General features: G+C 38.7%; 1 pseudogene; it reads right to left on the bottom strand.

Moving 5' to 3' along the window:
* Nucleotides 1-4,330: 4,330 nt before the first annotated feature.
* LOC102868749 lies at nucleotides 4,331-4,711 on the bottom strand (annotated as a pseudogene).
* Nucleotides 4,712-10,532: the final 5,821 nt, after the last annotated feature.

Below are 10,532 nucleotides of genomic sequence, written 5' to 3'. Positions count from 1 at the left end.
CACTCTCAATCTCTTCGCCATCCATCCTGATGCTACCGATTGGTCCGGTGGTGAGAATTTTTGTCTTCTTGACATTGAACCTCAGTCCATACTGAAGGCTGCAGTCCTTGACCCTCTGCAGTAAGTGCATGAGGTCCTCCTCAGTTTCAGCGAGCAAAGTTGTGTCATCTGCATAGTTGGGTGTAGTACCCTGAATATAGGTCAAGTTGGCTGATTGTATAGTTTAGGTCTTCTGCATCTTTGTTGAGTTTCTTTTGAGTTGACCTATCCTTTGGTTATAGTGGTATGTTGAAATCTCCTACCACTTTTGTGGTGTTGTCTATTTCTCTCTTCAATTCCATTAACTGTTGTTTTATGTATTTTGTAGATCTATCACTAGGTGCATAAATGTTGACCAAGGTTATGTGTTCTTGATCTATTGTGCTCTTAATCAGTATGTAATGTCCTTCCTTTTCTTTTAGGTAGTTTTCATTCTGAAATCTATTTTATCTGAGATTGGTATCGCCTCTCCTGCTTTTTTGTGGTTGCTATTTGCTTGATATATTTTTTTCCAGCCTTTGATTTTGAGTCTCTTTTTCTTTTTTTTCTAATGTGTCTCTTTTAAGCAACGTATTGATAGGCTTTTTATTTTAATGCATTCTGTTACTCTTTTTCTCTTCATTGGTGTGTTTAGTCACATTATGTGTGATTATTGTCAGGCCAAGTTTTACTTTTCCCATTTTGCTGTGTTTCTTTTTGCATTGTCTTAGGTTACAATGGTCCATGCACTTTCCTTTCACGTTTCCATGTAAAGGACTTTACTTAAAATTTCTTGTTGTTTTGGTTTTGTTTTCACAAATTCCTTAAGTTCCTTCTTTTCTGCAAAGAATCTAATTTCTCCTTTATATTTGATGGAAAGCTCTGCTGGGTATAGGATCCTTGGCTGGCGATTTTTATCTTTCAACTTTCTGTATATGGCATCCCATTTACCACATATGGTTTCTGCTGAGAAATCAGAACTTAATATAATTGTTTCCCCTTTGTAGGTAACTCTTTGTTTTTCTCATTCTTTCAGAATTTTATCCTCATCTTTTAATTTGGAGAATTTGACTATGATATGTATGTCTTGATGTTTTTTTCTTTTTGGATCTAGTCTATTTTGGTAGTCTCTGTGTTTCTTGAATGTGGATTTCCTCATTCTTCAAAAATATCTGGGAAGTTTTTTCTAGTACTTCTTCCATAATCTTCTCAGTGATTTTCCTGTCTAAAACAGATTCATTCTGGAAAGGCTTAAACTGGGTGGCTTCTTGGAGGCAAGGATTCTGAGGCTCCATCTAACATAATTTGGACATGTTGTAAGGAGAGACCGGTCCTTGGGACATCATGCTTGGGAGGGTGGAGGGACAGCGCAGAAGAGGAAGGCCCTCTATGAGGTGCACTTATTCAGTGACTGGGGTAATCAGGATGGGAGTGTCAGAGACAGTGCTATTGGCACAGGACAGAGCAGAGTTTAGGGCTGTTGTACGTAGGGTTGCTATGAGTTGCTAGTGACTCGATGGCACATAACAACAACAACAACAACACAACCCTGTTCTGGATTTCCAGTCATACATATGTTATTCCATTTGATGTCATCCGACGTGATTCTAATGTTTTCTTCATTTTCTTTACATCTCATCTCTGATTTTTCTTTGTTTGTTTCTAGGGAGGCTCTTCTCTTCCAGTTCACTGATAGTCTATTCCATCTCTTCAGTTCTACTTTTTTGTCCTACCAGCCTGTTGGACACTTCTGCCATTTCAGTTTTAATATTCTGGATTGCATTTGCATGCTTTTCGGTTATTTCCAGTATTGTGTTGGCTGTACCCTCTCTGCCTTGTGATGATTATTTAAGTTCTTGTACCTCTCTATCTATTCCATCAATTCTTTCTTCCATCTTTTGCATTTTCCTCCATAGCTGCTCAAGTTGCTCCTCATTCACATGTTTCTTCTAGACTGTTGTCTCTGAGGCATTTGTTCTCTTATTGATTTCCATTGTTTCTTCTCACATATTTATATTTTTCTGTAGCTGATCAAATAATTTCTTCTGGTTCACTCTATCTGGGGTATTCATTGGGTCTGCTTTTTTTAGGAGAAGGGTTATTTTGTTTTTTCATGATGACTGAGGTGGATTGCTGCTTTCTTGACATTATGTGAGTCTATGTTTACTAGATATTGGGGCACTGTAACTATAAAATTACCCAAGGTACAGCAACGTTTTGTGAAGCACCTAGATATTTGTGTTCCCTTCTTGGCCTGATACCTGCGCGGCCGAGGACCTGACAGCAGTGTTTTCCCCAAAATATCTTAATTACAAACCAGGAAGTCTATTGTTACCTTCTGTAAGTGACCTTTCACCTGCCTTGGGGTGTCCTGGTCCTCCCTGTTACTTGCGCTTAAGGAGTCTTGCATGGTCAAGCTAGACAGCAGTTTGTTTGTGTTCATTTTTTTTTCTCCAAAGTACCTTATTGACCAAGCAGGAAGTTTGTTGTTTCTTTCTGGAAGTGACTTCTCACCTGTCTGGTGGTGTACCAGTCCTCCCTGATGTTTTGGTTTAAGGGGTCCATTGTGGTCAAGCTAGTTAATCTACTGAAACAGATCTATTGCTGCTGATGACAAATAGACCTATTGTGACTTTTAAACTTGTAGTATGTTCTTGCACAAATGTCACAGTCTCTAACACATGAGTGCTTATTGAAAGATAATGTGAAATAATGTTAAAACATCTGTTTTTTCTTATATGAATTACATGTTGTAAAAAGGCATATAAAATATTAAAAAGCATTTATAATTTATACTTCAATGTCAACACATTTGAATATATTTTTCTTTCTTGCATGTAACAGTTAATAAGTTAATGGTAAATGCCAAGCTTATAATTTCTGGAGGGAATAAACTAAGTACTAAAGAAGTTTTCACTAGTCTACACATAGAACTTAACCCAATTAATATTATTCAGTCAAATTATTTGTAAAAATGCTAAATAGACTAAGTATTTTGATCAGTTCTTCCACTATAGACCCTCAGCTGTAGTCTTCCAACAGCTCCACAGGAGAAAGATGAGCAATTTCCTTTCCTGTGATTTAACAGCCTTGTAAAGTCAACACAGAGGCAGTTGTGAGCGGGTTCTAACTTTAAGGGACAGAGCTTGAGAGTTTGAGTAATGCCCCAGACAAATATATTTCTTCATTTTAACATAGAGAATATATTTAACCATAACAAAGCAGCAGTCTTTACATCGTGGCAATGAGTTCTGGTAAACATTTGACAGTCATTTCTCTGAGAGAGTAGGGATCTCTGATGTTTAGGGGTTTGTTTGTTTTGTTTTTGTGTTTTTTGTTTTTTGTTTTTGTAGTGTAGGGCTGCCCTCAAGGTGATTTCAAGACACCAACCTTGCACCTGCAAGCTGGTTCAACCTGGCTAAAGAACACCCTGACATTGGCCATTTTATTTCATCTGAGTAAATCTAAATCAAGCTGGATTTAAAAGAAGCTGTGGCACCTGCTATATATGATTGCTGATGTTAGATGGATGCTGGTTGAAAGCAAAGAACACCAGAAGAATATCTATTTGTGCTTTGTTGACTATCCAAAGGCATTTAACTGTGTGGATCATAACAAATTATGGCTAAAACTGAAAAAGAAAGGAAATTCCAGAACACTTGATTGTGCTTGTGCAAAACCTAGACCTGGACTAAGAGACTGTCATGTGAACAAAGTAAGGAAATATTGCATGGTTAAAAATTAGGAAAGCTGTATATCAGGGTTCAATTGCTTCAGCATACCTATTCAATTTATATGCTGATCAAATTATTTAAGAAGCTTGACAATATGTAGAAAAATGTTTCATCAGGATTGTGGGAAGACAACCTTTGTTATGCAGATGATACAGCCTTGCTTGATAAAAGTGAAGAGGACTTGATGCATTTGCTGCAGAAGGTTAAACACTACAGCTTTTGATACGGATTGCATCTCAGCATCAAGAAAACAAAAATCCTCACCACTGGATCAATGGACGAGATCATGATAAATGGAGAGAGGATTGAGACTGTCAACAACTTAATCTTACTTGGATCCACAGTTTCTTACTTGGTACCAGCAGTCTGGAGATCAGGAGATGTATTGCACTGGGAAAATCTTCAGTGAAAGACCTCTCCAAATTATTGAGGTGTAATGATGTCAGTTTGAGGATAAAGGTATGTTTGGTTCACTTACTATGCATCTGAGAGTTTGACAATAAATAAGAATGAAGAAGAATTGATGCCTTTTTTTATATTTTTTTGACAGTTTTATAACTTTATTTGACAATCAGCTATTAGTTTTCATCCACATTGATGGTCTGTAGATTTTTGAAAGTGGTGACAGGTACATAGGTAACCAGTATATACAGCTTGTTTGGGGAATCTTCATCCTCATTACGTTTTCTGGACAACCGTACACGGATGCGGTATGGGACATTCCTTATTCCTTTGGCCCAGGAAGCTTTGTTAAGCCTGGTGTCAATGCGAACATCTGGTGTGCCCATCTCCTTCATGGCAAATTTCCGGATCTCCTTTAGTGCCCGAGGAGCACGCTTCTTAAATCCCACTCCATGGATGCGCTTGTGAATGTTGATGGTGTACTCTCTGGTCACCACTTCATTGATGGCAGAACGGCCTTTCTTCTTCTCACCACCCTTCTTTGTGGGGGCCATAGTGCCGGAACAAAGGTGCTCCTGGTGTCTGGGAAGATGGGGAGGTCTCTAGCCAGTCAGATCCCAGCCTCCTTCTGACCTTTCTTTCTGCCGGAACGGATGTCACGTGCTCCTGGTGTCTGGGAAGATGGGAATTGATGCCTTTTGAACCATTGTATTGGAGAAGATCCCATAGACTGTCAAAAGAACAAATATGTCTTAAAGAAGGTGCAGCCAGAGTTCTCCTTGGAGGCAAGGAAGATGAAGCTTTGTTTTACATACTTTGGACATATTTCTACGAGAAGGTATTCCTTGGAGAGGGACATCATACTTGGAAAGGTGGAAGGGCTGTGAATGAGAGGAAGACCTTCAAGCAGCTTGGTTGTCATTGTGACTGTGGCAATAGGCTTGAGTGTGTCAGAGATTGTGAAGATGGCATGGGATAGGACAGTGTCCAAATTGGTTGTTGAGTCATATCTGACTTGATAGCACCTAACCAACATAACAACAATTCATTGCTATCAAGTCAGAACCAACTCATAACTGACTCTCTAATGGGTTTGCAGAGGTTATAAATTGTATGGGAGGAGATTGCCCAACTTTCTTTCTTGGAGCCACTGGTGTATTCAAACTTCCAGAAAAGCATTGCCTTTGGGTTAATAGTGCAACTCCCTATGTTTTATATTATAGTTGTTGTTCTTATTAAATGTTGTTGAGTCATAGGCGACTCATAATGACCCTACGAACTTTCTTCATTCCTCAAAGTACATAGAATTTTTGGAGGCAAGCTATTTTGGAAGCAGATGCCACTCCTGATTCCAAGCTTGTTTTAATCGGGGAGCTCAGCCAAACACTGTCTGCCATGGGTAACAAATATTGCATTTGGCACATCAGGGTCATGCTGCTCAGCATCCAGCCACCATGAGTTACCTCCATACAGCAAATCGACAGAGCGGTGCTGTACCACCTAGAAGAATGTTTGATCAAAAACAATTAAAAACAGGCCTGAGGGACCCAGATTAAAATCACCCATTTTTGGCTTGGTAGCAATCACTTTCTGTCCTTTAGGCCAACTGAGCTCTCTCTATGTTGTTGTTAAATGCCGTCGAGTCATTATAGTGACCCTATGAACTTTCTCCATTTAATAAAATAATCCTCTACAGGTTTATGGAAATTAATCCTGTTAGGAGAAAAAAAAAATCAAACTTAAACTAAAAAAAATTGGGTTGAGTATAAATTCTTTTTAATCTAACACCTACTTAAATCTTTGATAAAAAACATTTTATCTGCAAGGGTTTTCTGAAATGGTTTTCGTAAACCATCATGAACATTTTCAATGACAAATAAGGAATAACTTTTCAGACAAATCTAAGTGCATAACATGTGGGATTTCTAGATTTATCTAGCTTGAAAATTGTGACATCCCAAAAACACTGTGAACATTAACAAGAAAACATTCTGTTCTCCTAACATGCCTGTGCATTGGAAAAGAAATTTTACTATTGGTTTGCCATTACTAACAAAATGACTTGCTATACCTTGTCACAAAGTGCAACAGGAGAGGCACTAAGAAAAGTAGTGGTCTGATCCACCTCTTTCCTTGATACATTTATGTCTGTAAATGAAAGCCCTTCCAGAGGATGACAATCAGCTACTTGGATAATGAATTCAATAGTCAAGATCCTGTTATAATTACACCTAAGCAAAGTAAGAAAGCAGATGTGTGCATGTGTACATTTGTGTTTGTATTCATATTTTTGGCTTGAAGCACTAAGGTGTAAGTAGGTACAATTTTCATGGAAATATACACACACATACACACATACATACACATGCACACTCACTGTATATTTACTTGGCAGAAGAAATTGTATCCTATGTCATTTACTTTTCCCATATTTGATGGAAAAAAGGAATACAGAATAATCTGAATGACACATTCTGAAATTTAGTGTTATTTATAAGGACTAATTCCTCTTTCAAAGGCTCTTGCGAAGTTTTCTGTGGTCCAGCAGCAGCAGGAGTGTGAGCTGATCCCATTTGGCTTCCTTGTTTTTTCTGTTCAGCACCTGCTTCTATCCTACCCACGCCAGCTGAGGGGGAGGTTGTCTGATACCTCAAAGAGAAGGCAGATAGCTGCTGTTGTTATGGGTGTCATCAAGTTCACTACAACAGACAGAAATTTTTCCATATACTGTGCCCTTGTCACTATCTCCACCTCCTTAAGCCCATCAGTGCAGTCAATCCATTTCATTGAGAATCTTCCTTTCTTTCACTGAACCATCCAGGTATGATGTGTTCTTCCTGATGGACCCTCCTGATAACAAAACCAAAGCATGTGAGATGAAGTTTCACCACCTATGTTTCTAAGAAGCACCCTGGTTGCACTTCTTCCACAACAGATTTTTTTTTCTTTCGGCAATTCATGATATATCCCATACTCTTCCTCAATACTACAACCTAAAGGCATTTATTTTCTTTTATCTTCCTTATTCATTGTTCAACTTTCAGAGGCATACTAAGCAATTGAAAATATCATGGCTTACATTAGGTACAGCTTAGTCCTCAAAGTGACATCCATGCACTTGCACAATATAAGGAGATCTTTTGCAAACAATTTGCATGATGCAGTACTCTCCTTCATTTCTTGACCACTGCTTCTATGGACCCGGAATATGGATCCAAGTGAAATATTTAACTATATCAATCTTTTGCCTATTTATTATGTTGTTCTTTCCAGGGGTCCAGTTGAGAGGACTTTGTGTTCTTTATATTAGGGTGTAATTCACACTGAATGCTCATAATCTTTAACCTTCAACAAAAGTGCTGCTTGCTTCTTGTTTCTTCTATCTCTGTTGTTCTTCATCTATTTATATTATGAATTTTGTCTTCCTTTCTAATTACAGATTTTGTTTTCTGTCTTACAATAGTTCTCTGATCCTTTTAATTCCTATTGTTGTTGGTATGCACCATCATGGTTTATTCAGTACTCTTCTCCAGCATTACAACTCAAAGACATTAGTTATCCTTCTATCATCCTTAGTCATTGTCCGGCTCTCTGATGTATACCACTTAATTGCAAAGAACATGGCCTGGATCGGGCACACCTTAGTCTCTAGACTGACGTCATTGCTCTTCAGTATTCTGGAGCAGTTCCTGACAGCAGATTTTACCAGTTTAGTTTGTCTTTTGATTTCCTGGCTGCTAGTAACAGGAATGTTGACTGTGGAGCCAAGCAAACTAAAGCTGTTAACAATCTCAATCCCTTCTCCATTTATCATGATACTGCCATTTGGCCCAATAGTGAGAATCTTCATTGTTCTTGATGTTGAACTTTAATCCATATTGAAGGCTGCAGCAAATGCCTCACCTCAGTTTTTTTGATAAACAAGGTTGTGTTATCTGTATTATACAGGCTGTTGATGAGTCTTTCTCCATTCATATACATTGTGGTTTATTCATGTACATTGCATTTTGTATAATCATTCATATACATTTTGTTTATATAATTGATTACTATTGATCAGTGGGTACTTAATTTTTTATCTTCTACCTTTAATCTCATTTGCTTAAAATTTTTCATTTCATTTTAGTATAATCTTTAATATTTTATACTTTCAGCTTGTTATCTCACTGGCTTTTTATACTTTTATTTACCAGTTTCAACTTCATTTTTATACTCAAGCTTTATTGTTGTTATTAGATACTATCAAGTCAAGCATGACTCATAGTGACCCTATGAACAAGAGATCTGAACCCTGTTATGTGCTGCACCATCCCCATACTTCCTGACACACAAGAGCCCATGGCAGCACTCACAGCATCAATCCACCTGGTCCAGGGTCTTTCTTTCCTTCGCCTACCTTCCACCCTTTCCAACATCATGTCCTTCCTCAAAATACAGCACTTCCTAGCAACGTGTCCAAAGTATGTGAGGTAAAGCCTCATCATTCTTGCCTCCTAAAAGCAATCTGGCTGTACCCTCCCCAATGCATATCTGTTAATTCTTTTGACCATCCATGGGATGCTCAGTGCTCTTCTGCAACACCATAGTTCAAAGGTGGCAATTCTTTTTCTGTAATCCTTATTCACTTTCCAGGTCTCAGATGAATAGCTAGTAATTGGAAAGACTATTGCCTGAACCAGATGCACCTTAGTTCGCAAACTGACATCACTACTCCTCAATAATTTGGAGAGGTATATAACTGCAGATTTTTCCAGTGCAATGCATCTCCTTATTTCCTGACTGCTCATACCAAAGGCGTTATGGATCCAAGCAAGATGAAGCTCTGGACAGTCCCAATCTCTTCTCTATCCATCAGGACACTGTTGGATGTAAGAGAAAATGTAATAAAACTTTACTCCTCCATTTTATAATTTATTTTCATAGTTACAGAAAAAGAGATATGGCTACAAGAATTACAGAAACAGAGAACATCCACTTAACATATGGACATAAATGAGACTTATTCTGGCTGCTTCTGCAATTAGTTATGCATGTAGCCAGTGAAGTTTGGGTGATTAGTTTGGGATATGCACACAGGTTATATCCATATAGTATGGAATGATGTCTGTTGTTCTATGCTACATAGAATTGGCACAAACTGACAGCTAACCCTCCTGTAGGCTTCCACAGGCATTAAATCATCTGTGAGTAGATTTCTCATCCATCTCCCATGAAGCAGCTGGTGCGTTCAAACCAGATATCTTTGATATTTCAGCACAGTTTCTCATCACTGTTATTGTAGTTAGATACTGTCAAGTCAAGTACAGCTCATAGGGACCCTATGAACAGCTGACCTGAACCCTGACCTATCCAGTACCATCCTCATCCTCTCTGACACACTCTAGCCAGTTGCTTAAGTCAATACATCTCCTTAGGGGTCTTCCTCTCCTTCGCTGACCTTTATCTTTCCAAATATGATATCCCATTCCAAGGAATAGTCTCACCTGGCAACATATCGAAACATGAAAGATGAATCTTTGTCATCTTTGCTTCAAAGGAACACTCTGGCTGCACTTTTCCCAGTATATAACTGTTTGTTCTTTTGGCAGCCCATGGGATATTGAGTAGTCTTCTCCAGTACCCTAGTTCAAAGACATCAATCCTTCTTCTATCATCATTATTTATTGTCCAGTGGTTTGATGCACAGTAGGTGATTGAGAAGACCATGGCCTGAATCAGGTGCACTTTAGTCTTCAAACTGACATCATTGCTCTTTGTTTTGGAGAAGTTCTTGACAAAGAACTTTCCCAAGGCAACATGTCTCTTGATATCCTGATGCTAATACCAAGGATGCTGATTGTTGATCCAAGCAAGATGAAATAATGAATAGCCTCAATGCTAAGCCAGAACATATGTATACCATTGAAATGATAATGCTTCTTACTAAAGCTCTCATGACATCTGAATTGTATCTGAACTTCCTGGCATTTCTATCTGGTGACACAAGAACAAACAAGTCTGACCTGGAGGACATGTACGCATGGTTCTCCTTAGAGGCAAGGATAGTAAAATCTTGTCTCACATACGTTGGGTACATTGTCAGGAAGGATCAGTCCTTGGAAAAGAATATCTGGCAGAGAAAGTTAAAGAGTCAGAGAAGAAGAAGACCTCCCCAACAAGGCGGGTTCACATAGTGATGTAACACAGGCTTGAGCATATCAGAGATCATGAAAATGGGACAGAACAGGGTGAGGTTCTGATCTTTTGTTCACAGGTCATTGCAGTAAGTTGTTGTTGTTATGTGCTGTCGAGTCGTTTCCGACTCATAGCGACCCTATGCACAACAGCCCTAAACCCTGCTCTATCCTGCGCCAACCGCACCGCCTCTGACACACCCAT

Source organism: Elephantulus edwardii, unplaced genomic scaffold (genome assembly GCF_000299155.1).
Source record: "Elephantulus edwardii isolate Elephantulus edwardi_28Jun2011 unplaced genomic scaffold, EleEdw1.0 scaffold00039, whole genome shotgun sequence".
In the NCBI taxonomy this organism is placed as follows: domain Eukaryota; kingdom Metazoa; phylum Chordata; class Mammalia; order Macroscelidea; family Macroscelididae; genus Elephantulus; species Elephantulus edwardii.
This window is presented reverse-complemented; position numbering and strand designations above follow the sequence as displayed.